This window comes from Sapajus apella, unplaced genomic scaffold (assembly GCF_009761245.1).
Source record: "Sapajus apella isolate SASKATOON/1434 unplaced genomic scaffold, GSC_monkey_1.0 scaffold174, whole genome shotgun sequence".
NCBI classification, from domain to species: Eukaryota; Metazoa; Chordata; class Mammalia; order Primates; family Cebidae; genus Sapajus; species Sapajus apella.
In genome coordinates this window covers 654,616-681,263 of record NW_022437114.1, presented here as the reverse complement: position 1 = coordinate 681,263, position 26,648 = coordinate 654,616, and the positions used below count along the sequence as shown (strand labels likewise).

General features: G+C 41.5%; 1 protein-coding gene and 1 non-coding gene across 2 annotated transcripts in view; both read left to right on the top strand.

The window, feature by feature from the left end:
- Positions 1 to 26,648, top strand: part of RAB7A (RAB7A, member RAS oncogene family) — a 79,500-nt gene that overhangs the window by 17,983 nt on the left and 34,869 nt on the right. The window lies entirely within an intron of this gene.
- On the top strand, positions 10,622 to 10,785 carry LOC116542849. The gene has a single exon (XR_004265375.1). It is a non-coding gene; the product is annotated as a U1 spliceosomal RNA (small nuclear RNA).

Below are 26,648 nucleotides of genomic sequence, written 5' to 3'. Positions count from 1 at the left end.
CCACTTGTAGTAATATTTTGCTGTTGGAGTCACCTCCATACTTCTCTGAAGTCACTTTTCTGTTGAATTTTACTGGTTAATTCCAAGTATTGCATGTCTGCATGTTGCCTAAACTAGGGTATGCATTGTCCCAATTCTGTGCAGGGAGAGTGCAAAACAGCAAAATACACCAGGACTAGGTGTGTGACCATGTTGTAGTCATATTTTTTTCCCCAACAAGGACTCCTGGATGTAGTCAAGAATTAGAGGATGCATGAAAACACCTGGATGTCCAGGCAAAAATCTGCTGCAGGGGCGGGGCTTTCATGGAGAACCTTTGCTAGTGGGGATGGAGCCCCCACACAGGGTTCTCCACTGGGACACCACCTAGTGGAGCTATGAGAAGAGGGCCACCATCTTCCAGACCCCAGATTGGTAGATGTACCAACAGCTTGCACCATGTACCTGGAAAAGCTGCAGACACAAAATCAGCCTATGAAAGCAGCCAGGAGGGAGGCTGTTCTCTGCAAAGCCACAGGGGTAGGGCTGCCCGAGACCGTGGGAACCCATCTCTTGCTTTAGCGTGACTTGGATGTGAGACATGGAGTCAAAGGAGATCATTTTAGAGATGTGAGAGTTTAATGCCCTGCTGGATTTCAGACTTGCATGAGGGCCTATAGCTCCTTTGTTTTGACTAACTTCTGTCATTTGGAATGGCTGTATTTACCCAATTTCTTTACCCCCATTGTAGCTAGGAAGTAACAAACTTACTTTTGGTTTTACAGGCTTATAGGCAGAAGAGGCTTGCCTTGTCTCAGATGAGACATTGGACTGTGGACTTTTGTGTCAATGCTGAAATGAGTTAAGACTTTGGGGGACTGTTGGGAAGGCATGATTGGTTTTGAAATGTGAGGACATGAGATTTGGGTGGGGCCAGGGGCGGAATGATAAGATTTGGCTATGTCCCCGTTGAAATCTCATTTTGAATTCCAATGGGTTATGGGAGGGACCTGGTGGTAGGTAATTGAATCATGGGTACAGGTCTTTTCCCGTGTTGTTCTCAAGATAGTGAGTAAGTCTCATGAGATCTGATGGTTACAAAAAGGGGAGTTTACCTGCACAAGTGTTCCTCTCTTTGCCTGCCACCATACATGTAATATGTGACTTGCTCCTCTTTGCCTGTGCCATGATTGTGAGGCTTCCCCGACCACATGGAATTGTAAGTCCAATTAAATCTCTTTCTTTTGTAAATTGCTGAGTCTTGGGTATGTCTTTATCAATAGCATAAAAACAGGCTAATACAGTAACCTCCTAGCTGTACTGACTATATATCCTAAGAATGCTAACCAATAATACTGGTGCTACAAACTATGCTAATTGATGAACATAATACTAACAATACTAACTGTGTACTGACTGCACTAACAATGCTAACCAGCAATACTAATATGCTAACCAACAACATTAACTAAATAAAAAATGAAAAAATGAGAAAAACCACAAAGGAAATGGAAGAAAAATGGGAAGAATATAAAAGAATTTAAAAAATGGGAAAAAAGAGTAAAGAAGGATAAGAAAAAGGAAGAAGAAAAAGGAAATTTAAAAATGACAAAAAGAAAAATGAGGACAAAAGCAAAGTAACGGAAAGATATGATAAATAAAAGAGAAAAAAACCACACACATGAGGAAACAAGCTAATTGTGGTCTGTGTTTGTCAGGTCACCAAAAATCAGCTTACTGGGCTGTGCACACCAAAAGCTTAGGTCCAGCCAAGTGCTTATTTAGGTGTTTGTAATTCCAGAACAATGGCTCCTTATAGTATCAGAGCAAGAAATGGGCCAGTCATAGCTGTGGATAATTCATAGCAGTTTTCTCACTTTTTGTCTCAATAACCTTTTTCTGTTTTTTTTTTTTTTTTTTAAGAAGTGCTTATTTTTTAGGTGGGTTATAGAGATTGATATATATCGGAAACCTGAAGTATGCTACAACAACCTTTTTCATTTCTAAGTTCAAAATCTGTAAATCCCTTTTGGCTTTTTTTTTTTTTTTTTTTGGGTGACGGAGTTTCACTCTTGTTACCCAGGCTAGAGTGCAATGGCGCGATCTCGGCTCACCGCAACCTCCGCCTCCTGGGTTCAGGCAATTCTCCTGCCTCAGCCTTCTGAGTAGCTGGGATTACAGGCATGCGGCACTATGCCCAGCTAATTTTTTGTATTTTTAGTAGAGACGGGGTTTCACCGTGTTGACCAGGATGGTCTCAATCTCTTGACCTCATGATCCATCTGCCTCGGCCTCCCAAAGTGCTGGGATTACAGGTTTGAGCCACCGCGCCCGGCCCCCTTTTGGCTTTTAAACATGTCATAATGTGCACACTCAGTATTCAATACCTTTTTCTTTAAACTCTGAATATTTGGTCTCAATGATGCTACAAATTAACATGATGATACCATAAGGAATTGTTCTGTTGCGTAAGACACGATTGGGTGCATTATTAACATCTGCAGAATGAAGAGGAGGATCTTTTATCATAATTTCCTCAGAAGATCATCATCAGATTTCTCATCAGAACCTTTGAGAACACAAGTTAGTAGGTTGATGTATTCAGTTGTTGATGGAACAAAACTGTCAATTATGAATTGTATATCCAGCAAAACTGAAATCCTGTCATATGCAGCAACATGGTTGAAACTGGAGGCCAATATGTGAAATGAAATTAGCCAAGCATGGAAAAATAAATACCACATGTTCTCACTCGTATGTCAGAGCTAAAAAGTAGATCATATTGGTGGGGAAGCAGATAGAGGATGAAGGGGGAAAAAAAGAATATAAATGTATTTATTACCCCAAACTGTATGCTTAAAAATGATAAAGATAGTAAATTTCATGCGTGTGTGTGTTTAACCTCAATAAAAATATTTTTTAAAAAATGAGGGTGGAATTAAAACATTCATTCCCAGGTATCTTAGTATTTTTGTGCTGCTATAACAAAATACCTTAAGACTGGGTAATTTATAAAAGAGAAGTTTGTTTCCCACAGTTCTGAAGGTTGGGAAGCCCAAAATCAAGGCTCCAGCAGATGTGGTGTTTGATAAGTGCTTGCCCTCGGCTTCCAAGATGTTCCCTTGTTTCTGTGTTCTCACTTGGCAGAAAGAATGAACTTGCTCCCTTGAGTTTTATATAAAGTCATTAATCTTATCCATAAGGGTGGAGCTAGTATGACCGAATCATCTCTTGAAAGCTCCACCTCTTTATTTTTTTATTTTTTTGTAGAGATGGAGTCTAACTGTATTGCCCAGCCTGGTCTCAAATTCCTGGGCTCAAATGATCCTCCTGCCTGGACCTCCCAAAAGTGCTGTGGTTACAGGTGTGCACCCCACCTTTTAATCCTGTTGCATTGGGGATTAAGTTTTAAGATGAATTTTGGAGGAACACAAACACTAAAACTACAGCACCAGATGATCAAAGCTTAAAAGACTTTGTTACCACTAGATCTCCCTTCATGTAAGAAGTCATAAAAGTTGAAAGGACATTAGACAGGAAAGCAAATCTGAATGAAGATATAATTATGTCTGATAAAGGTAAATACATGAAAAATTATAAAAGCTAGTACTATTTGTTTTCTACATGATTTAAGAGACTAATGTGTCAAGTTATTAGTCTGCGTTTTGGACACAGCACATAGAGATGTAATTTTGTAGCATTAATGGCTGAAAGGTGGTGGGGTTGCAGCTGTATAGGAACAGTTTTTATGTTACTGAAGTTAAACTTGGTATACATTCACATCAGAGTAGTATAACTTTAGGGTGTTAGATGTCACCCCCATGGTAACCACAAAGAAAATACCTGTAGGATACACACAAAAGGAAATGTAAGGGGGGTTAAAATGTTTTTCTACAAAAATCAGCTAAACGCAAAGGAAGATAATAATGCAGGAAATAGGGAACAAAACAACTTCGAGGCATATATAGAAAACAGTAAAACCAAAAGTTCTGCCTTATCAGTGTTTACTTTAAATGTAAATAGCTTAAACCCTGTAGTCCAAAGACAGATTGGCAGAATGGATAGAAAAGACTACAGACTGATCCAGCATGCTGCCTGTAAGACACTCATTTTAGATCAAAGACAAAAAAATGTAATGTGAAAGGATGGAAAAAGATACTGTGTTCATATAGTAACCAAAAGAGATCAGGGTTGCGACACTAATATCAGACAAAATATACTTTAATTACAAGAGACAAAGAAGGACATGATACAATAAAAGGTTTAATACAGCGAAAACACAAAACACTAAACATTTACACACCTAATAACAGACCATTCAGATATGTAAAGCATGACTGACAATGGAAGGCAGAAATAGTTCTACAATAGTAGTTGGGGACTTTAATGGGTAGAAGAACCAGGCAGAAAATAAACGAGGAAATAGAATATAGTACTTGAACAATTCAAGAAACCAACTAGGTCTTGCCGACTTACACAGGACATTCTACCCAACAACAATAGAATGCATATCCTTAAGTAGACTTAGAACCTTCTCTAGGATAGACCATACATTAGGCCATAAATTAAGATTCAGTTGATTTTAAAAAATACTATACCAAGTACTTTCTTTGACCAAAATGGGATGAAGTGAGAAATTAGTAACAGAGGAAAACTGGAAACTTTGTGTAAATTAAATAACACCCTCTTCAAGAACCAGTGGGTCAAAGGAAAACTCACAAGGGCAATTAGAAAAGAAAAAAAGGATTAGAAACAATTTAACAGAAAGAAAATACTACATTGCAAAACCTATGAGTTGCCACAAAAGCAGTGTTGAAGAGGAAATTTATAGCTATAAGTGCCTTCATTAAAAACGGTGGGGCCGGGCGCGGTGGCTCATGCCTGTAATCCCAGCACTTTGGGAGGCTGAGGCGGGTGGATCACGAGGTCAAGTGATCGAGACCATCCTGGTCAACATGGTGAAACCCCGTCTCTACTAAAAATACAAAAAATCAGCTGGGCATGGTGGCGCGTGCCTGTAATAACAGCTACTCAGGAGGCTGAGGCAGGAGAATTGCCTGAACCCAGGAGGCGGAGGTTGCGGTGAGCCGAGATCGCACCATTGCACTCCAGCCTGGGTAACAAGAGCGAAACTCCGACTCAAAAAAAAAAAAAAAAAAACGGGGGAAGACCTCAAATCACCAATCGAATTTTATAAACAAGATTGTACTCCATCTTGGGCAAACCCAAAGCTAGCAGAAAGAAGGAACTAATACAGTAGAGATAAGTAGAAAAATTCAGCAAATCCAAAAGTTCTCGGAAAAGACTAACAAAATGGACAATCTCTTACCTAGATTGACGAGGCCAGAGATGAGAAACTCAATTCGTATCCCCTTTCTTTGCTGAGTTCTTGGGACTGTACTCTTTCTGCTTTGGACGATGCTGTCTCCTCAGTCTTGAAAGTGGTATGATTTTATATGTAGGGAGCTCTAAAAATTTCTCACACACAAAACACTTTTTGATCTGCTAAACTAGTTCAGCAAAGTTGTAGGATACAGAATCAACAAAAGTTCTATTTCTGTAACACTAACAACAGTCTGAAAAGAAAATTAAGAAAGTTATATTTACAATATCATGGAAAAGAATAAAATAGGAATAAATTAGGTAGGAGCAAGATTTGTGTAGAAAACTACAAAACATTTCAATAATGTTTTGTAGTTTGTAAGAAAGTAAATACTTCAATAAATGGAAAGGTAACTTTTGTTTGTGCATTTAAAAACTTACTATTGTTAAGATAACAGTACTTTCCAAAGTAAGAAATTCAATGCAGTTCTTATTAAAATATCAATGATGGTTTTGCAGAAAACAGAAAAATCCATCCTAACATTGATACAGAAAATCATGGGATCCCCAGTAGCCAAAATAATCTTGAAAACACACAACCAGGTTGGAGGTTTCACACTTACTAATTTCAAAATTTACTACAAAGCTACACCAATGAAAACAGTGTGGTAATGGCAGAGGTTCAGATTTGGACTGTTGGGGTTTTTCACCTTAGTATTCAGTATCTTTTTTTGAGACGGAGTTGTGCTCTGTCACTCATGCTGGAGTGCAGCGGCATGATCTTGGCTCACTGCAACCTCCACCTCCCAGGTTCAAGCGATTCTCCTGCTTTAGCCTCCCAAGTAGCTGGGACTACAGGCGCATGCCACCAGGCCCAGCTCATTTTTGTGTTTTTTAGTAGAGGTGGAGTTTCACCATATTGTCTATGCTGGTCTTGAATCTGGGGCCTCAGGTGATCCGCCCACCTCTGCCCCCCAAAGTGCTGGGATTACAAGTGTGAGCCACCGCACTTGGCCCAATTCCACTCTTGTGCATCCATCACCACTGTCTATTTCCAGAACCTTTCCTCATACCAACCAGAGACTGCAAATTAAGCAGTTATTCTCCGTTTTTTTCTCCCCCAGCCATACTTGATAGAACACGAATATCAGATAAGTGCTGTGGAGAACATTAACAGGGTAAAGTGGAAGTGTGCTATTTTATGTAGGATGGTCGGGGAAAGCTGGCATTTGAGCCACTGATGGTGCAGGAGAGAGAACAAGTGTGATATTGAGGCCAGGCATGCTTAGCAGGCCGAAAGCAAAGCTACAAGTGCAGGAGAGGCAGAGGCATGAGGTGAATGTTTTATATATTTTTTTAAATTAAAAACTTTTTTTTTTTTTTTTTGAGACCAAGTCTTGCTCTGTCGCCCAGGCTGGAGTACAATGGCACAATCTCAGCTCACTGCAACCTGTCTCCTGGGCTAAAGCTGTTTCTCCTGCCTTAGGCTCCGGAGTAATTGGGACTGTAGGTGCCCACCACTATGCCCAGCTCATTTTTGTATTTTTAGAAGAGATGTGGCTTTATCATGTTGGCCTGCTAGTCTTGAACTCCTGATGTCAAGTGATCCACCCACCTCAGTCTCTCAGAGTGCTGAGATCACAGGCATGAGCCACTGTGCCTGGCCTAAAAACAATGTTAAAAAAAAAAATAGACGGGTGTGGTGGCTCACGCCTGTAATCCCAGCACTTTGGGAGGCCGAGGCAGGTGGATCACGAGGTCAAGAGATGGAGACCATCCTGGTCAACACGGTGAAACCCCGTCTCTACTAAAAATACAAAAAAATTAGCTGGGCATGGTGGCGCGTGCCTGTAATCCCAGCTACTCAGGAGGCTGAGGCAGGAGAATTGCCTGAACCCAGGAAGCGGAAGTTGTGGTGAGCGGAGATCGCGCCATTGCACTCCAGCCTGGGTAACAAGAGTGAAACTCTGTCTCAAAAAAAAATAGAGACAAAGTCTTTCTATGTTGAGTAGGTGGGTCTCCAACTCTTGGGCTTAAGCGATCTTCCCACTTCAGCCTCCCAAAGTGCTGGAATTATACTTGTGAGCCACTGCATCCAGTCTATTTTACTTTTTTTTTTTTTTTTTTTTTGAGACGGAGTTTTGCTCTTGTTACCCAGGCTGGAGTGCAATGGCGCGATCTCGGCTCACTGCAACCTCCGCCTCCTGGGTTCAGGCAATTCTCCTGCCTCAGCCTCCTGAGTAGCTGGGATTACAGGCACGCGCCACCATGCCCAGCTGATTTTTTGTATTTTTAGTAGAGACGGGGTTTCACCATGTTGACCAGGATGGTCTCGATCTCTTGACCTCATGATCCACCCGCCTCGGCCTCCCAAAGTGCTGGGATTACAGGCTTGAGCCACCGTGCCCGGCCCTATTTTACTTTTTATATTTTTAGAGTCAGAGTCTTGCCCTGTTGCCCAGGCTGGGGTACAGTGGTGCAATTGTAGCTCACTGTAACTTCAAAGTCCTGGGCTCAAGTGAGCTTCTCACCTTGGCTTCCCAAATCACTGGGATTACAGGTATGAGCCACCACATCTGGCTAATTTTCAAATTTTTTTGTAGAGACAGGGTCTCATTTTATTGCTCAGGCTGGTTTTGAATTCCCAACCTGAAATGATCTTCCTGCCCTGGCCTGTCAAATTCCTGGGATTACAGGTGTAAGCCACTACCCCAGGGTTTTTTTTTTTTTTTTTTGGAGACAGTCTTCTTGTTCTGTAGCCAGGTGCCAGGCTAGAGTGCAGTGGCATGATCTCGGCTCACTGCAACCTCTACCTCCTGGGTTCAAGCAATTCTCCTGCCTCCGCCTCCCGAATAACTAGGACTATAGGCATGCACCACCATGCCCAACTAATTTTTGTATTTTTTAGTAGATAGGCGGTTTCACCATGTTGGCCAGGATGGTTTCGATGTCTTGACCTTGTGATCCGCCCACCTTGGCCTCCCAAAGTGCTGGGATTACAGGCATGAGCCACTGCTCCCAGCCGGGCTTGGTTTTTTAAATTTTGCTTGTTTGTAGTGACATTCATCAAGAATGAATGACTTTAAAATAACAACGAAAAATATTTAGGGATTTTTACTCTTGGGCAGGTATGCTTCTGTCTCTCAGCATTTATCAGATAAAAGGGTTTGGAGTAAATCAGTGATGTTTTGGTTGTGGATAGAACTCTTGAGGGTTCCCTGAACATGATCCTTTGGTAGCATTGGATTGCTCTTGGCCATCCCATGAATAGCCGTATTTTATCTGTTTTTTACTTAAGATTTCACATATGAGTTCATTTGAAATGTTTCTGTTGCCACAAAGAAACAAAATCCCTGGCTCAGAATTTTAAGGGGACTTGTAGTTCTAATGTTCCTCAGGCTTTAGTTAAGTAGTAAACAAACTACAGGTTGTTTTTAAGTTCAGTAAAGATCTTGAACCTACAGCCCCTGTGTTTTACAAATGAGGAAATTAAGATCAGTATCTTCTGTTCAAATTCCTTTTTTTTCAAAGAAAGCCAAAAGTATCATAAGCTGATAGGTCTCTGGCCATGAAATAGAGCTTCATAGTTAATACATTGAGATTGTTGAGTAGCTATGGGGAAACTGAGAATTTACATTTTAAAGCAAATGTGTTAACCTAAGAGGAATAAAATTAAGTAAACCATGTGTTAGCTCCTTGTAGTGTGGCAGGAATTCAGTGTTATGGTGGAAAAGCCCCAGGAGTTTAACGTGGTAGGTAATGAAGGTTTATGTTAGTTCCTTTCCATGATTATCTTGGTTGCTGTGTGTTGTCATCTCAGGTTAGTTTCTAGCCATGACTACCTAAAAGTTATCTGAAGGAGGCTGTGCACTGGGTGATCTCGTGAGGCAGGTGGACATCTATTCTGCCAAGATCTTGTGGGCTCAGTTTGAGAATGGGTTTTAAGTTTCAGTCACTTTAGGCCTCCTTTGTGGGAATGTAGCTTTTGAAATAGAAACAAAGTGTTGCGAAACCTTTGACATTGTATTCTTTAGCACTTCCTCCTCAGCCTGAAGATCTCAGCTTTTGCTTGGGCATTACAACACCCCATGGTACCCGAACCTCAAGTGAGCTCTGTTAGGTTTTCATGTTTGCCCGTGTATGACGGTGACTTTTATGAGTCAGTTTGACTGGGCCTCAGGTGCCCAGATATTTGGCTAAACATTATTCTGGGTGTGTGTGTGAGGTTGTTCTTGATGAGATGATCATTTGACTTGGTAGACTGAGTGAAGGTGACTGCCCTCCCAGCGTGGGTGAGGACAGGCTGAACAGGAGAGCAAGAGGCTGAGCAGGCAAGTGTTCCTTTCTCTGCCTGATGGTGCTTGAGGTGGGACATAGGTGTTCTTTCGCCTCTGGTCTCCAGGCTCCAACTAGAGCTTAATACTGTTAACGCTCCCTATTCTCAGACCTCCTGACTGCTGGTTGTGGGACTTCTCAGCCTGCATAATCTTGTGAGCCAATTTCCTTGAATAACTCTATGAGTAATCTGTTGGTTCTGTTTCTCTGGAGAGCCCAAGTACTCTAGCAGTAATAGAGTCACTTTTTCCTAGAGATAGGTTTTATCTTGGAGGATGCTTCTGTTGATCCTTCCTATATCTCTGTTTCACAAACACTTCCTGCAATGTAGAGTGCTCATAACTGGTTTGTGAGTACCTCCCAGATATACTGGGATGAGCAAAAAGGTCAGTGCCATCACCTAACAGGCTGTTGATAGTCAAGCCTTTGTGTAGAAGCAAGGAAATTTATCTAGCAACCATAGCAGAGGCAAAGCCTAGAAGTGAAAGATGGGTAGATTTTTGGCTAGCAAGAGCTACAGAAAAACACTCAGCCTCTAGCTTAAACTGAGGTATAAACATATGGAACTAGTGCAGACCTTGAAATCTTCTCTGCCGGAATCCTTTTGGTAGGGAGACCTAGGCAAAATCTTGTCATTTCCACTGACAGTCCCATAGCAACTTCAGTTAAGGTATAGACCTATATAAAGTGTTTTATCCCTTAAAAGGCATCATCACCTATTTGCCTGTGGAATTCTCCCTACAACCCTAAGAGGTGGAGAGGAAGCCTTTCTTACAGATAAGGATGGAAATCCTGCAGATGCAGGAATTTGTTTATAAAGCTAAGTAGAAACAAGAGTACCAAGGGGTCAGATTTTTCCAGCCCCCAAATCCTTGGCATAAGTGTACCAAAAGTAAGCACAGCTGTTCTGGGTTTTCTTAGCCTGTTGCCTCCTCTCCATGTTAAAATTCTGGCCTTTATTCTGTCCTTTGAAGATTATCTCTCTATACTTACCTGGCAGGGGAGATATCGTGATCACGAAGGTGGTTTTCCCAGGACGAGGCTTATCCATTGCACTCCGGATGTGCTGACCCCTGCGATTTCCCCAAATGTGGGAAACTCGACTGCATAATTTGTGGTAGTGGGGGACTGCGTTCGCGCTTTCTCCTGGTAAAAGAAAAAAAAAAAAAAGAAGATTCTCTCTCCACCCAGTTGAGGATTCAACATCTAGATACCTTCTTTGAGAAGCATTATTTAAGCCCTCATATAATGTTGGGTTAGATTCCTGATCACCTCCAGCCCCTTATTTTGTGTTGAGAGTTTGTTTTGATTACAAAGTCATATATACTTATTGTTTTAAAACTTAAAATATGGCAAACCATAGTCAAAGTCTTTTATATCCCTATATCCTACTCGGAGGAAGAAGTCTTGGCTATGCATATGACATCACACATATATTACCATTTTCCTGTCTGCTTATCCAGGGTCTCCTTATACCACGCTTGAAGTAGGGAGACTATCTTAGTCATCTTTGCATCTCTAGCAGTTGGGTTGGTGCATATATTTAGGAAATGAATCTGTGCTAAGGTCACCAGCCTCTGAACAGGCCTTAAGTACCAAGGTCTGTGTCCAGATTGGCATGACCTTTGAGTTAATGGTCCTTTACTTAGATCTTCAGGACTAAGTTCTCTGCCACAGATATGCCTTCTGGAAGAAGGTACCTCTCCTCTGGAGCAGCAGCCGTCAGCCTATAAATCCTGTTTTGAAAATTGGAATTTTAGTTAAATTACAGGGACAGAGTGTGATTGTATACAACTTAATTAATATATTGAAATAGGGATCTGAATAAGACTATTTTAGGCATTGCTGAAAAGCAACTGAGCATTTAATGTTTTCATTTATGTTTATGCCCACCAAACTGTGGCACCAGCCCCGTCAAGATGTCTGTGGTGCACTTACTGTGCAGAAGGTGCGAAGCCTTTGCATTTCCTCCCTCTGGACTTGGCACCATATTTGCATGTTTTACCAGTTATCTTAAAGTGAGGTTTTTTTTTTTTGTTTTTTTTGTTTTTTTTTTTTTTTGGAGACTGAGTCTTGCCCTGTTACCTGACTGGAGTACAGTGGGGTGATCTTGGTTCACTGCAACCTCCACCTCCCGGAGTCAAGCAGTTCTTCTGCCTCAGCTTTTCAAGTAGCTGGGACTACAGGCGTGTGCCAATGTGCCCAGCTAATTTTTTGTGTAGTAGAGACAAGGTTTCACCGTGTTAGCCAAGATGGTGTTGATCTCCTGACCTTGTGATCTGCCCGCCTGGGACTCCCAAAGTGCTGAGATTACAGGCATGAGCCACGAGCCACTGCTCCTGGCCTTAAAGTGGGTTTTTAAATATATTGTAAAACAAAAATAAACTTCGTGGTACTTAATGCCACTGAAGTATGCACTTAAAAATGGTGAAAGTGGTAATTGTTCTATATATTTTACCATAGTAACTTACATAGGAATACTTTCAAAAACCTTATGCTAATAAATTTGAAAACCTGGAGGGGAAGTTTTACTGGCATTGTTGAACTAAAAGTGATGGGTCAGTTTGTTCTAGGCCACAGGTACACTTTCCTGTGTGAAGATTAAAGATGAAAAAGGATAAGGAGGAGGAACAAGGGAAAAGAAAAGTGGAAACTTTAAGGGTTTCTGCTAACTCTTCCCAAAGAATTGGAAGGAATGTTTACTAAATGTTCCATCCCCTTTTAAGCTCTCCTCCCCAACACAGTTAACCAAGGAAATTGTTATTTATTCTTTATAATAAAACCCCTCCCCATCACAGTTTTTCTTAACCTCCTGAACTTGTATCACCCCCCTCCCTTCCCACCATGACCTCCAAAATGCAAGTGATTATATGAAAACCTGAAGGGTTACTTAAATCGGAATGAGTATCCAGTGCCTTATGGGAGTGGGGAATGAGGTGGGGTGACAGCATTATTGGTCAAACACACTTGAAGTACTTTGGAAGGTTTGGTTTGGGGCATTTCTAATTGTTGAAGTTACCTGGACCCCACCCTGGTGGGGGAAGAACCTGAGGGAGGAGATTAGAAGCAGAATCTGTTTATCTAAACTAGGATCCAGTGAGAGCTTCTGCCCCAAGTGTCCTGTTCAGAAAGCCACTCTTCCTCTAATGTGGAATAGCTGTTGCAGTTTATTATGAAACAATGTCAAACATACACAAAACAAAGAGACTCAGTGTAACAGATACAATCTCCTACCTAATTTCAACAGTTAGAGTTTTCTGTATTTGCTTTATCTGCTCTTTCAGTTGAGCTACTACAAAGTAAATCAGACCTCATGATACTTCACCTGTAAATGCTCTGAAGTACATTAATTTAGAATGTGGTCCCTCCTTCTCTTTTTCTGTCATTATCTTTACTTTTGGAAAGATCAAACCAGTTGTCCTAACAGAGTGTCCCACATTCTAGGTTTGTCTGGGTGCATCTTTTGAAATGTTTTTCTTTTCTTTTTTTTTTTTTTTTTTTGAGAATTTTTTTTGAGTCTTGCTCTGTTGCCAGGCTGGAGTGCAGTGGCGCAATCTTGGCTCACTGCAACCTTCGCCTCCCGGGTTCAAGCAATTCTCCTGCCTCAGCCTCCTGAGCAGCTGGGACTATAGGTGGGTACTACCACACCCGGCTAATTTTTGTATTTTTAGTAGAGACAGGGTTTCACCATGTTGGCCATGATGGTCTTGATCACTTGACCTTGTGATCCACCTACGTCAGTCTCCCAAAGTGCTGGGATTACAGGTGTGAGCCACCGTGCCTGGCCATCTTATGATGTTTAATGTATTTTTCTATCCCCACTCTTTCTTCTGAAGTGGAAGTTAGGTCTAAAGGCTTGAGTACATTTAGCTTATATATTTTTGACAGGAATACTTCATTAGATACCTCATAATGTCTGGTTGTTCCGCTATTAGAGACAGTAAGTTTAATCATGGTATTAAGGTAGTCACAGCCATGTCACTGCACTGTAAAGATACTTTTCCATTCCTGTGTGATTAGAAAGTGCTGTGGGGTAATACTTTGGTGCCATTAGGTCTTTTAGTTTCCCACCTACGGTATTATTGATAATCTTTAACTGAATCTTTCTTCATTAAGGATTGTAAAATTATTTTTTATTTCAATCATTTTAAATATATTCTTTCTGCTGGCATTCCCTGTTAGATTCCCGCCCCCCTGCTTTTCAGCTGATACAGTTCCTACTTAAAAGCCAGGATACATTGTTTTCTTCTACCTACCTATTTTCAGAGTGAGGAGTTATTTTTAGAAATATTTGTTCATCATTAATGAAATTGTTTTGTTCATCAAATTATTTCAGGAGACCAAGCTACAAGTGAGCAAAATAGTCTGGGCCCGGCAGGACTACAGAGGTCAAAACAGAGGACAGATGAGAAGCTTCGAGCTGTCCCACAGAGATGGCAGGCTTCCCCCTCCTGTTTAGCAGGGCTGGAAATGAGCTCCCTGTGACTCCTCTCCTTTCCTGGCTCCTTCCAGTCACCTCAGTGTGAGTGATGAGTAGTGTAGTGACAGCCTCTACCACGTATCTTAGACTGGGTAATTTATAAACCACAGAAATTTATTGCCCACAGTTTGGAGGTTGAGGAAGTCCAAGATCAGGGCTCCAATAGATGCACTGTCTGGTGAGGGTCACGCTTCTAGATGGTGCCTTTTATATGCCGTCACATGGTATAAAGTGGCTCCCTGCAGCAATTTTCCTAAGGTCCCTAATCCCATTCACAAGGTACCTGCCCTTCCTGACTTAAACACTCCCCTATAGGCTCCACCTCTTTCTCTTCTTTCTTTTTCTTTTCTGAGGCTGGAGTGCAATGGCATGATCTTGGCTCACTGCAACCTTCGCCTCCCAGGTTCAGGTGATTCTCCTGCCTCAGCCTCACGACTAGCCGGAATTACAGGCGTGTGCCACCATGCCCGGCTAATTTTTGTGTTTTTAGTAAAGACCGGGTTTCGCCATGTTGGCCAGGCTGGTGTTGAACTCCTGACCTCAGGTGATCCACCTGCCTTGGCCTCCCAAAGTGCTGGGATTACAGATGTGAACTACTGCGCCCAGCTGGGCTCAAACTCTTAATACTATCGCCTTGGGCCTTAGGCTCCAACATACTGATTTTGCAGGGGTATTCACATTCAGACCAGAGCAGCCCCTTTACTTAGATGTGCACAAATGTAAAAATTAACATGAACTCTGATATGCTCCGCTGAATGCAGGGACTCAAACATGGCACCTTCAATATATAAAATCAGCATGTTTGCCAAATTGCGTCTCTCCAGAGGACAGAATCTGAACTAGTTGTTTAACCAGTAAGTTTCAAACAGTGAAACCAAGTAAATACCAAGTTATTCAACAATAAATTAGGATATCCCAAGAAGTCCTGGGTAACCACTGTCATAGGAAACAGCAGATGGGTCTTCCACTAGAGCAGAAGGCATAAAATTGGACTACATTTATTGTATGGTTCTTTTCTGGCTTCATGATTTTAAAATAAACTAACAAGAAGTTTTGAAAATAAAAATCAAAAGTCCACCATGATTTTCTGGGGGGAAGAGAAAGCAGCTCCTGAACCGAAGATCACTGTCTACATCGACAAAGCAGATCCCATAGGAATGGCCATATTTCTTTTCTTTATTTTTTATAGAGATAGGGTTTCACCTTGTTGCCCAGGTTGGTCTTGAACTCCTGGAGTCAAGCAATCCGCCTGCCTCAGCCTCCCAAAGTGCATGGATTACAGGCATGAGCCACTGTGCTCAGCCTGAGTCATATGTTTAACTCTTTGAGGAACTGCCAGACTGTTTTCCAAAATGGCTGTACCGCTTTACATTCCTACCAGCAATGCAGAAGGGTTCTAATTTCTCCATATGCTCGTCAGAACTCTTCTGTGTTTTTGATTCTAGCAGTACTAGTTGGTGTGAAGTGTATTCTCCTTTCTTTTGACCAACACTGGGGTCTGATTTGTCCTGATACTATTTCTTGCAGCAGCCTTCATGCCTAGTGCCTGATGCTGCTTCACCCTACTGCATGTTGGCATTCAGATTTGATTTAAAATCCGAGTGGCTCAGCCCCTGCTCTGAATTGTCGCTTCAGTCAGGTGTTTGCAGCTAGTCTCCTGAGGAGTTGCTGGATTTTAGTCACAGTATACAAGAGGGATGCTCCTTCTAGGAGCTGAGGGTTGGGAAAGTGTGGTGAGGCAGGTTAAGATAGAGGAAGTCAGGTGTGGGAAGCAAACACGTAGACCTGGGCTTGTGGGACCCTCGGAAGGGATGTGGGGCCAAGCTCTTGGAGGGCCTGAGGAATTAGCCCAAGGAGCTTTGGCTTTCAGTAGCTGCTCCTGTGTGTAGCAAAGCAGGCTGGAGTAGAGTTAAGGGAGCCTGGGGTAAGGAAATAAATTGGGAGTCAAGAAGTAATGATGCTACTAGGATTGTGGAAATGTAAAGAGGCTAGGGAAAGATTTGTATGGCTGGGGCTAAACCAGATGTGATGGTTGGGGTAGAGGAACATATAGTGTTCCTCTTGGGGAGGGCAGATGGGGTGAGTGGAAGGTTTCTGTCTAATGTGACCTTAGGTGCTAACAGAACACAAGGCAGATGTGTGCAGCAGAGAATTAAGAAAAGTCGGAGCTGGAATCCAGATCAGCAATCGTGAATGCAGTGAGAATTGAGGCAATGCAGAGTGGCTGCTTCTTCCATGTCATCTTCTCAGCTACCTGCAGCCAAAAAAGCTCTTACTATACTTTTTTTTAAAGAACAGCTTCATTGGAATATAATTGCCGTACATATTGAAACTATACACTTTGAGTTTTCACATATGTATGTATCTGTGAAGTCATTACCACAATCAAGAGAATGAACAAATCTGTTACCCTGAAGTTTCCCAATATTCCTTTGTAATTCGGCCTTCCTACCTGCTGCCCCTTCCTTACCCCTCTCCAGGTAACCACTGATCTGCTTTCTAGTTTGCATTTTCTGGTATTTTGTATAGATGGGATCCGTATATATACTTTATAGACAGTGTATTTCTTTGTTCAGGGGGCAGGGAAGTATTTGGCCTCATTGGACATTATTATTTGAAGATTAATCTGTCCTGCATGTATCTATAGTTCATTCCTTTTTATAGCTCAGTGGTATTTCATTGTATAGCTATATCACAGTTTGATTAGCTTTTCTGTTAATGGACATTTGGATTTATTCACGTTTCTGGCTGTTATAACAAAAGCTGCTGTGAACGCTGGTGCACAAGTCTCTGTCTAGATCTGCGTTTTCTTTTCCCTTGGGTAGGTAACTATTTCAAAGGGGAATGGTTGGGGCATATGATAGGCGTATCCTTTAACTTTGTTTAAAAAGCTGAAATACTTAATGCATCATAAAATTCACATATATAAAGTGTGTGTTTTTTGTTTTGTTTTGTTTTTGGAGACAGGGTTTTGTTCTTTTGCCCAGGCTGGAGTGCAACAGTGTGATCATAGCTCACTGCAGCTTCATCCCCCCAGGCTCAGGTGATCCTTCCACCTCAGCCCCATGAGTAGCTGGAACTAAGGGCATACGCCACCACACTTGACTAATTTTTTTTTTTTTTTTTTGACACACAGTATTGCTTTGTCACCAGACTGGAGTGCAGTGGCATGATCTCGGCTCACTGCAACCTCCGCCTCCCAGGTTCAAGCAATTTCCCTGACTAAGCCTCCCAAGTAGCTGGGACTATAGGCATGCACCACTACTCCTGGCTGATTTTTTTAAAAAAATATATTAGTAGAGATGGGGTTTCACCATGTTGGTCAGGATGGTCTCAATCTCCTGACCTTGTGATCCACTCACCCCAGCCTCCCAAAGTGCTGGGATTATAGGCGTGAGATACCACGCCCAGCCTAAAGTGTGCAGTTCAAATATTCACAAGGTTATACAACTCTCACCATCTAATTCCAGAACCTTTTCTTTTCTTTTTCTTCTTCCTTCCTTCCCTCCCTCCCTCTCTTCTGTTGTACGCCACCATACCCAGTTAGTTTTTGTAGAGAGAGGGTCTTGCCATGTTGCCCAGGATTTCTTCAAACTCCTGGGCTCAAGTGATCTGCCGGTCTTAGCTTCCCAGAGTGCTGGGGTTACAGGCATGAGCCACTGCATCCGGCCCACAACATTTTCATCACCCCAAAGTATACATCTAACTTTTAAAATGTTTTTTCCATTTCACATTCTCACCAGCAATGTATGGAAGTTCCATCTGTTCCATGTCCTTGCCAACACAGGATGGTCATTTAAAAATTTTTTAGGCTTTCTAAGAGGTATGTGATGGTACCTCATTATGTTTTTAATTTATATTTCCCTAAAGAGTAGCAGTGTTGAACAAACATCTTCGCCTGCTTATTCTTTGGTGAAGTATCTGTTCGATCTTTTGCCCACTTATTTTATTGGATTGGTTTTTTTTTCTTACTGTGTTTGAGAGTTCTTTGTATATTCTGATTAAAGTCTTTTGTCAGATACTTGATTTTCTTTTTTTTTTTTTTTTTTTTTGGAGACGGAGTTTCACTCATGTTACCCAGGCTGGAGTGCAATGGCGCGATCTCCGCTCACCTCAACCTCCGCCTTCTGGGTTCAGGCAATTCTCCTGCCTCAGCCTCCTGAGTAGCTGGGATTACAGGCACGCGCCACCACGCCCAGCTAATTTTTTGTATTTTTAGTAGAGACGGGGTTTCACCATGTTGACCAGGATGGTCTTGATCTCTTGACCTCGTGATCCACCCGCCTCGGCCTCCCAAAGTGCTGGGATTACAGGCTTGAGCCACCGCGCCCGGCCAGATAAGTGATTTTCAAATATTTTCTCTCAGTCTGCATCTTTCCATTCTATTAATAGTGTTTTTGGAAGAGCAGAAGCTCTTAGTGTTGATGAAGTCCAATTTGTCAGTCCTTCTAGGGATTGTGCTTTTGGTGTGACATCTGTTAAAAGACAAAATTACAACACATTTAAAGATCTTATTTGGCTTTTATTTGCAATTCATGAATCAGGGCAGCCTCCATTCTGTAAAATAGAATGAAAACTGCCAATGGGCAGTTGCAGAAGAATGGGCTTGGTTAAGGTGGGAACAAGGAAAGACTAATTGAAAGATAACTGGTTAACCTCAGGTTACTTTTTTGTAAGGATTAAAGAAGAGGGTAATTCCTTATCATGCCTGCTAAAACTGGCCTGTTTGGGTATTCTGACTCTCTCAATTTTTTAGAAGGTCAGATAACTTAGTTTTCATTTAGTGACACGGAACTTTAGCTTAGTGACTCTGTTTTGTTTGATCTGGTCGTTTAAGGCCTAGTGCAGGAGCTCAGTCCAAAACAATGGCCTCCTGTCATTTTTGTTTAATATATCTAAGAAATCCTTGCCTAACCCAAGATGCTGACAGTCTTTTGAAATGGGATTGGATTGGTTGATGCCCTTTTGGGCCTCAGCCCACTTACCAGGTGGAAAAAAAAAAAAAGAAATGGGATTGGATTTTAAACTAAGCTGGGACCTTGGGTATTCAGAAGCCATCTTTTATAACCTGTCCTCAACCAAATACACTGGAGAGTCAGAACTTATGGGGGAGGGGAAGAAAGCCAGTTACGAAAGTAGATAATCAGTTGCTCAGTCATCTGTTGCTTTATGTGCCAAATGCCCCTCATGAGCCAGCTCTGTAATCCAGTGTATAGTTCCCCATCTCTTGCATTGTCCTCTGTGATTTATAGCTTTGTTCTTTCTGCTGTCAAATGAATGTATAAAGAAAAAACCCCAGAACTTAAGAAATTATAATTAAGAAGGCAAATCTTCCATCTTTCTGTTCCTGAAAAAAAATCCCAGTATATGTGATTTTTTTTTTTTTTTAACATAAAGCAAGTCATTATACTACTCCTTTCCATAAAATATTTGGGAGCTGACTGCTTGTTAGGGTAACCTGAAAGCTCTGCCACTATTTCCCCTAGTCTTTAAATATTAAGAAAGGAAATGTGACCTTTTTTATTTTTATTTTTTGAGTCAGGGTCTCATTCTGTCACCCAGGCTGGAGTGCAGTGGTACAATCACGGCTCACTGCAACCTCCACTTTCTGGGTTCAAGTGATTTTCCCACCTCAACCTCCTGAGTAGCTGGGACTGCAGGCATGCACCACCATGCCCAGCTAATTTTTGTATTTTTGGTGGAGATGGGGTTTTCACCATCTCTGGTTTTCAACCACCTGGTTGTTGGCCAGGGTGGTCTCAAACTTCTGACCTCAAGTGATCCGCCCGCCTCTGCTTCTCAAAGTGCTGGGATTACAGGCTTGAGCCACCGCGCCCGGCCACTAGCCTACAATTTTAAGTTTTATATTTGGTGGAAAATTTCCTCAGTCGTGGGACTCATCTTCAAGAGTGGAGACTAAAACAGTTTCTGTAATTTGTCTGGCTAAAGGACAAAGAATTCCACAGCCCTGTGAGCTGGAGAATGTTGTAGCAGGTTAATAAGGGGCTTACTCCATTTCATCAGTAACCATCAGTGGTTGCAGGGATTCAAGAAGTATAGAGATATTATGCTTAATGGTAATAAGGCACCACTTATTGATAATGTACCAGGCATTGGTCTCTGGCATCTTAACATCTTTGTACTCATATCTTCACAGGAGCACATGAAAATTAAATCATCTACCTTTTACAGATGTAGGGCTTTAGGAGAAGGTGGAAGGAGACCAGATAACTGAACCTTTACTTGTACAGCTAATATTAGGTTGGTGCAGAAGAATTGCAGTTCTTGCAATTACTTTTAAAGTTTCAGAGCCCTGATTTAAACCAGAGCATCTGAGAGTCTGTTTGGTCTGTATACCAGAGTTGTTCTTAATATGTGAATAAGGAGTATTCAAAACTGAGGTGGAGACATTGTTAAATCTAGGTGATGTATATTGTTAAAAGAGTTTTCAAAAAAGGGAAGATCATGACTAATTTTAAATATAAATGAACACGTTGAAGATTTTAACTCATTAAAGGAGAGGAGGATGTTACAACTAGTTCAGGGAGGGGGTCAACAGAGCAGACATACTTGTAATAATGTCGAAATGAACACAGCTCGCTTTTCCACAGGGAAAGGTTATCAAGACAGTTCATTTACATATCCATAGACAAGGGTGATTTGCATTTCCATCAGTTCTACACAATTTATAGTTGCCGAAGGGCAGTGGAAGGCTAGAATCAGATAACCTAGAAGGATGTGTTCCAAAGCTGAGAGAATATATCTAAATATTGCAGTTTCCATTGGAAACATCCCTTGATCTTTTTTATTTAAAATTTGCTTATAGAATGTGAGCGTTTATAATATTATTGTCTCTATTTTTTTTCTTTCATAGCACATGTTTAAAACTCTTACTTAAAAATGTTTTTGAGGAGGTTGAGGCAGGAGAATTGCCTGAACCCAGGAGGCGGAGGTTGCGGTGAGCCGAGATCGTGCCATTGTACTCCAGCCTGGGTAACAAGAGCGAAACTCTGTCTCAAAAAAACAAAAAACAAAAACAAAACAAAACAAAAAAAAATGTTTTTGATGAGGATGGGGGTTGTGAATTAAATTCCTAACATGTCCTAATAGTTACATGTTATGCCTAATCTGTTAGTGTACTGGGATGTTATGACACTTATTTTAAGCCTGATGCACTTAGAAGCATTATACTTTGGATATCTGTTCTGAGGGTGATAGCCAAAAAATGAGCTTGAGCCCTTTTGCAAATTGTCGGACTTGTGGTGGTTGCCCTGTGTCCCTAATACCTGATTTGGAAGACTCAATTAAGGGTTTAGAAGCCTGCAGAAACATACGCTGTTAGGTAAGAGCTGGCTGTCTGATTCCCCAAGGGGTGACTCCTCCTTCTGTCTTTCTAATGTTAGTGAGAGATAAATGCTGTATGGCTGAAGTTTTCGATTCCTTTGATCTTAACTCTTTGTGGTGTTGGGTGGAGAGTTGTTGGAAGAGGAGTGGCAAAAAAGTTCACATTTCATCCAGTCATAGTCCAGTCAGTTGGATCATCTTTTGAAGTGAAAGCCTCTTGGAACTTTTTTTGGGGCAGGGGGCGGGTAGGCGAGGGTGAGGCAGTCTCGCTCTGCTGTCCAGGCTGGAGTGCAGTGGTACAATCTTGGCTCACTGCAACCTCTGAGGCCTCCCAGGCTCAAGCGATTCTTGTGCCTCAGCTTCCCGAGTGGGTGGGATTACAGGCATGAGCCACTATGCCTGGCTAGTTTTTGGTTTGTTTGTTTGTTTTTGTTTTTGTTTTGAGACGGAGTTTCGCTCTTGTTGCCCAGGCTGGAGTGCAATGGCGCGATCTCAGCTCACCACAACCTACACCTCCTGGGTTTAAGCAGTTTTCCTGCCTCAGCCTCCCGAGTAGCTGGGATTACAGGCATGCACCACCAAGCCTGGCTAATTTTGTATTTAGTAGAGACAGAGTTTCTCCATGTTGGTCAGGCTGGTCAAACTCCCAACCTCAGGCGATCCACCCACCTCAGCCTCATGAAAGTGCTGGGATTACAGGCGTGAGCCACTGCGCCCTGCCAACATCCCTTCTTAATGTCCTTCTTTTACTTAAATATATGAGGAATGGGCCACTGAGAAGGGAGAGCCCTGGTTGGGGTCCTTTGTTTGGAGAATAGCAGTAATACTGGTAGGAGAGGTGGAAATGCATCCTAGGCATTTGTAGGTCTTTGACCACAGCTTATGTTCAGATGGGAACTGGTAGGCTGCCTGGCTTTTGGTGAGACTATTCACCTTGCCTTCTATTGAACCCCATTATCTTGGTCAACTCTAGTTCAGTCTGTCTTCCGTTAGTCTCCACCCTTCCTCCACTGGCAGAGGAAAGGACACGTTTTGCCTTTCATCTGGTGTAATTCTCTCCTTAGTAGCAGTGCTATACCACATTCTCTAGGCTTCCTGATTTGAGAACTCTGAGGCTTGTATCCCATGGATGGTAGTAGAGGTTAAGTTTTTGCTATTTGTCCTGAGCAGGCATGATATTAACGCTTTGCATTATTTATTATACTTGTTTAGGAGCATTAAAAAATTCCAAGTGTGGAGACAGATTATCCTTTACCTGACTGAATTTATTTTACTTTGGGATGTTGTTGGAAGTGGTCATGAAGAAATTATTTAGGAATGTAAATCTAGTCCTGTGAAATGCCTGTTAACCAGGATTTTGTTGTTGTTGTTTTAACTTGACAAGTAAAAATTTTTAATTGATAAATAAAAATTGTATATATTTGTGGTGTACAGTATGATGTTTTGAAATATACACAAACATTGTGGGATGGCTATATCAAGCTATTTAACATTTGCATTACCTCACATACTTACTTTTTGTGGTGTGAATGCTGAAAATTAGTCTCCTAGCAATTTTCAAGTATACAATACACTGTTATTAACCATAGTCACCATGATGTGCAACAGATCTCTTACTTCTCCTAACTGAAATTTTGTGTCCTTTGACCATTGTCTGCCCAGTTACCGTGCCCTCAGGTTCTGGTAACTACCATTTTACTCTCTGCTTCTATGAGTTTGTTTTCTTTAGATTCCACACATAAGTGAGATTATACTGTATTTGTCTTTCTGTGCCAGGCTTATTTCACTTAACGTAATGTTCTCTAGGTTCGTCCACATTGTGGCAAATGACAGAATTTCCTTCTTTTAAAAGGCTGAATAGTATTCCATTGTGCATATATGCCACATTTTTTTTTCTTTTTTTATAGGCAGGGTCTCACTTTGTTGCCCAGACTGGAGTTCAATGGCGCAAACACAGCTCACTGCAGCTTAGACCTCTCGGGCTCAAGTGATCCTGATCCTTAGGGCCCAGCTGCCTCATCCTCCCAAGTAGTTGGGACCACAGATGCACACCACCACAGCCAGCTACTGTATTAATTTATTTTTATTTTTATTTTTTAAATTTTATTTATTTATTTTTTTGTTTTGTTTAATTTCGGGTTTTTTTTTTTTTTTTTGGCTTTTGTGTTAATTTTTTTTAGAGATGGGTTTCATCATGTTACTTAGGCTGGTCTCAAACTCATGGGCTCAAGCAATCCTCCCTCCTTGGCCTCCCAAAGTAGTGGGATTACAGGTGTTTTGCCACTGTGCCTGACCAACTACATTTTCTTGACCCATTCCTCCGTGGATTGTTGCTTAGGTTGATTCTATATCTCACTTACTACTGCAGTGAACATGCAAGTGCAGATCTCTTCCACTTACTGATTCCTTATTCTTTGTGTATCATTGGATCATATAGAAGTTCTATTTTTAATATTTTCAGCAGCCTCCATACTGATTTCCGTAATGGCTGTACTGATTTACATTCCCACCAACAGTGTGCAAGGGTTCCATTGCTCCACATCCTAGCACTTATCTTTGTCTTTTTGATAGTAGCCATTCTGACAGGCGTGAGGTGATATCTCAATGTGGTTTTAATTTGCATTTCCCTAATGATTAGTTAAGACACACACACACACACACACACACACACACACACACACACACACACTTATTAGCCATATGTCTATTTTCTTTTGAGAAATGTCTTTTTAGGTTCTTTGCCCATTTAAAAAATTGGGTTGTTTTCTTACTGTTGAATTGTTTCAGTTTCTTATATGTTTAGGGTATTAAGCCTTTATCAGATATGTGTTTTGCAAATATATTCTCCCATTTCTTAGATTGTCTCTGCACTCTGTTGTTTCTCAGTATGGTTCTTTTTTTTTTTTTTAAGACAGGGTTTCACTCTGTTACTCAGCCTCTGGAGTGCAGTGGTATGATCATTGCTCACTGCAGACCCTACCTCCTGGGCTCAAGCGATCTTCCCACTTGAGCCTCCCAAGTAGCTGGGACTACAGGCTCATGCCACCACCCTTGACTAAGGTTCCCCCCCTCCCCCTGTAGAGACAGGGTCTCCCTTTGTGGCCCAGGCTATTCTTAAACTCTTGGGTTCAAGCAGTCCTCTCAATGTTTTGGGATTACAGGCAGGAGCCACTCTGCCCTGTCTCTGTGGTTCTTGTAATACTTGAGAATAAAACACATATGACTGCCTTAAAAAACTCCTTAGAACTCCTCAAGAGGACTGTCTCCAGTCTGATGAAAATAAACCATCACTAGCAGATTTTCACACCTAATCAGGGAAAACTTGGTGTTAAAAAGAATTGTAAAGATTCAAATTGAAGTTTTAAAACTTTACCCTGCTCAGCCAAGGATTCTATAAAAGCTTTTCCAGTTAATTGGTGTGATCAATATCTGTTTTGTTTTGTTTTGTTTTTTGAGATGAAGTCTCACTCTGTCTTACTATGTCGTGTAGGCTGGAGTGCAATGGTGCGATCTCGTCTCATTGCAACCTCTGCTGCCCAGGTTCAAGTGATTCTCCCACTTCAGCCTCCCAAGTGACTGAGATTACAGGTGTGCACCTGGCTAATTTTTATATTTTTAGTAGAGACAGGGTTTCACCATGTTGGCCAAGCTGGTCTTGAACTCCTGACCTCAAGTGATCCATCTGCCTTGGCCTCCCAAAGTGCTGGGATTATAGGCATAAGTCACTGCACCTGGCGAAAGAGCCAGTATTTTTATTGTGTGTCAGGCAGGAAAGAAGATGGTGTAGATATCAAGTAATGAGTAAGGGCTATAAATTGAGTCTTGAGATGTTTAAAGACTATATATTAATTCTAGTAAAATGCATCAGAATTGTTTAGACCAACATTGTATAGTAGACCTGTCTAATGTAGGAACTATGGCTGAGAGACTATATTTGATTTCATGGGATTTCCTTTAAGTATGCCACCAGTGGCTACAAATTGTATTGGACACCTCGGGTTTCAACTAGTGTTTCTCAGTCTTTTTTCATTATTGTACCTCTCTTCTACCGCTAAGCCTTTTTAGACCCTTTCCCCCCTAATGTCTCCCCTGCTTTAATGAAATTTTAATACCATGGTTATACTGTGCATCCATTGTGGCTACTAGGGGGCTGCAGATCCATGTTAGTTATCACCTCTCTTAGGAATGTGTGCTTTAGACTAATCGGGGATTGGCATAATAGTGAAGCCTGACTGTTGTTATATTTCTTGAGCAGTTAAAATCACTAAAGGCTAATCATATTTGTGATGAATATTATTCAGAACTTCAGAACTGAGGAAGTTTTTAGAGTTTTGGAAGTTTATAAAATGCTCAGTCATTGTTTTTTTCTTCATATGTGACATTCTTAAAGCATCAACCTGTTTTAGTAGTGGATAGTACTTGTACAAAGATATAGACATTTAAAGAAATATAAGGAGTCTAATCCAACCAGAGAGGCAACCAGGAAGTTAAAGCATCTAGAAGCCGTGTTGCATGCAGAAGAGTTGAGAGAACCAGAGATGTGCAGTTTGGTGATTGAGAGACTGGACGTCTCCAAATAATGAAGGATATCACATGGGAGAAGGATTAGATTGGTACTTTGGTGCCTCACAGAACAAGGAAGGGAGAAGAACTACACAAAGAATCTAGTTTACCGCATCATTTTGCAGCTAGAATAGTTTAAAGATGGAACACTGCGTAGGAGGAAGTTAATCATCACTGGAAGCGTTCGGGCAGAAACCAGGTGATATTTCAGTTTTGTGGACCAAGTATATTGACTACTATAGAGTTGAGATAAAATGACTTTGGGCCGGTGAAACCCCGTCTCTACTAAAAATACAAAAATTATCTGGGTGTGGTGGCAGGGCTCGTTGACAGGCATCTGTAATCACAGTTACTCAGGAAGCTTAAACAGACATATCGCTTGAGCCAGGGAGGCAGAGGTTGCAGTGAGCTGAGATTGTGCCACTGCACTCCAGCCTGGGTGACAGAGTGAGACTCTGCCTCCAAAAAAATGATTCATTGTGGTTGAGTTTCAGGTGCTTTGTTTTTCTTCTACAATTGGCCTCACGGTTTCTAAATACACAGAATTGTAACCATAAGAGGTCCATTACCTGATGCATGCAGCTATGCTGAGACACTGGGTTGTAGCAGAGAAAGAGGTTGTTCG